The sequence below is a fragment of the Triticum dicoccoides genome, chromosome 4A (genome assembly GCF_002162155.2).
Source record: "Triticum dicoccoides isolate Atlit2015 ecotype Zavitan chromosome 4A, WEW_v2.0, whole genome shotgun sequence".
NCBI lineage: Eukaryota > Viridiplantae > Streptophyta > Magnoliopsida > Poales > Poaceae > Triticum > Triticum dicoccoides.
Genome location: NC_041386.1, coordinates 676,283,930 through 676,286,570, shown reverse-complemented (window position 1 = coordinate 676,286,570; position 2,641 = coordinate 676,283,930). Strand labels below are relative to the sequence as shown.

The following is a 2,641-nucleotide window of genomic DNA, read 5'->3' as shown; positions in this document are numbered from 1 at the left end:
TATTTGGGCCGTTTACCACACATGTCATACTAAAATTAGTGGGCCAAAATTCTACTTCGGCCGATAAACATGTGGATGCCATGTTAGATCCATGTTGGCTGCCATGTCAGATGATGACATGGAATGTATGGTTAACGCCGTTATCTAACAATAATGTGTGACGGCCAAGAACCGTCATGGATCCATGACGGATCTGGCGATCTGTCAAGGAGTGCATGGTGGTGAAATTATGACGCGATATACATGACAAATTTAAAATCCGTCACGGCTGCCCTATCATGACGATTATGGACACATGTGTGACAGTTTGAATATGTCATGAATTAACACATTTCTTGTAGTGCACTTTTGCCACCACCACCGAACATGCCACATCGCAGCTGACGTAAGCCACCCGCACCTCGCGAAGGCCATCGGCCGCACAGGCTTTGCCTGGCGATGCCGTTTGGCGGCTGCGAGGGGATGTGGGTTTGACGCTGGCTGTGGCGAGCCGTCCGATCAAAACACGTGGATAAAAGGACGATCGAAAGGATAAGGAAGCAGTCAACGCGCTCGTGCAGTCGGGTGAGCGCAAACTTTTTTCCAATCCGAAGAAATATATAGCAACGCACGAAAGATGCTGTGCTCGGCCTCGTCGCCGTCCCCTTCCGCCGCCGCCCAGTCGACCACCACGCGCGCCTGAGGTCCGTGGCCGGGCGCTCCAGCCTGCAGGGCGCGCTCGGCATTGGTCACCATGCTTTCCTCCAGGCCAGCGTGCGTGTTCGCTTCCGGCGCCGTCCTCCAAACCTTCACCTCGCTCAAGCACTGCGTGGCGCGCGCAGACCTCGCCACCGACCGCGCCGTGCATGGGAAGCTCACGGCGCAGGCCCTCGCCTCCACACCATTGGTGCCTGGCGAACATGCACGCCAAGCGCCTACGCGCGCAGGGTGTTCGACCTTATGCCCGTCCAGGGCCGCATCGCTCGGAACACGCTCGTGGCCGGGTACACACTGAACGGGATCGCCGGGCCGCCCATTGAGATGGTTGCTTGGCTGGAGGAGGTGAACGGGCAGCGCCTGACTCTGTCAACCTCGTACATGTGTTTGCGGTCCGCGGTAGCTTCGACGAGCTCGTGAATGTATCCATGGTGATCCTTGACGTGTAATGCAAGTGCGGGGCGGTGGAGGTGGCGAGGGCAGTCTTTGATCGAATGCCGGTAACTCTGTGTCTTGGAGCGTCATAATCAACAGGTATGCTGAGAATGAGGATGCCACCGAGGCTCTGGCCCGTTTCAAGAGGATGGTGGGGAAGGGCGTGGATGTGATGGATGTGTCTGTCTTGGCAGCATTGCATGCTTGCGGGGAGGTTGGGTATCATGATGACGGGAGGCGTGTGCATGAGATAATTGTGAGGATTGGATTGGAGTCAGATGTTTGGGTGATGAACGCACTGATCACCATGTAGTCCAAGTGCAAGAGGACAGACCTTCCTGCCCAGGTGTTTGATGAGTTGCGCTACAAGACACGGATCTCCTATAATGCCATGATCCTCGGGTGCAAGCAGAATGGAATGTCAAATGGCGCAGTGCGGCTCTTTTCTAGGTTCACTCTGGAAAATGAGAAACGCGTCAGTATAGCTAGGAGTATCTTCAACTCAGCAAGGGAAAGACATGTTATGACATGGAATGCTATGATCCATGGTTGCGGCGCACATGGTTTTTGCAAGGTCGCAATTGAGCTGTTTTAAGAGTTGAAAAATTCTGGCAGAGTGCCCAACAAGACAAAATTCCTGTTTGATAAAAAAAAAGAGAGAAAATTCCTCTCGGTCCTCTCGGCATGCAGCCATGCTGGTTTTGTTAGTGAAAGACGGGCATATTTTACAAGCATGAAGTAGGATTATGGGCTTGAGCCTAGAAGGCTGGAATGGAGCACTACGGTACCATGGTTGATTTTCTTGGCCGAGCTGGGAAGCTAGATGAGCATGGTCTTTATGCAAAAGATGCCTATGGACCCTGGCATTAGTATTTATAGTGCATTGTTAGGCGCTTGCAAGCTGCACAAGAATGTGGAATTGGCAGAAGAAATCAGCGCAGAAGATCTTTCAGGTAGAGCCAGAAGAGGGTGTTTATCATGTCCTCCTAGCTAACATTTATGCAAATGCTTCAATTTGGAAGGGTGTTGCAAGGGTCAGAACTCCTATGGAGAAGGCCTCCAAAAGGCTCCTGATGGAGTATTGCGCAGAACAAGAATGAGATTGATACCTTCTATTCCGGTAGAACAAATCACCAGCAGACAAAGGATATCACTAGGAGTTGGTCCTGCCTTGTCTTGTACTCCAAGCCTTCGCCGCCGCCGCCACGCCTTACCCCTGCTGCCGCGCTTCCCACCGCCGCGGCTGCACTCTTCCCTCGCCGCCGCCGCCACGCCCCTTGCAACCGCTGCACCCTACCCTCTATCGCCGCCGCCGCCACGACCCTTGCAGCCGCCGCACCCTACCCTCTAGCGCCGCCGCCACCTCCCACCCTCGCCGCCACCTACACTAGCTGCCGCGGCGACCCTTCCCCCGCCACCACAAGCCGTCGCCGCACCCCCCGCAGCAGCCGCTTCCTAACCCTAGCCGCACCCTAACCCTAATCCCACCGGCATGTCTTCTGTCACCTCG

At 54.7% G+C, this 2,641-nt stretch overlaps 1 pseudogene; it reads left to right on the top strand.

The window, feature by feature from the left end:
- Positions 1–733: 733 nt before the first annotated feature.
- The window catches only part of LOC119284056, a 4,143-nt pseudogene continuing 2,235 nt past the window's right edge, over positions 734–2,641 (top strand).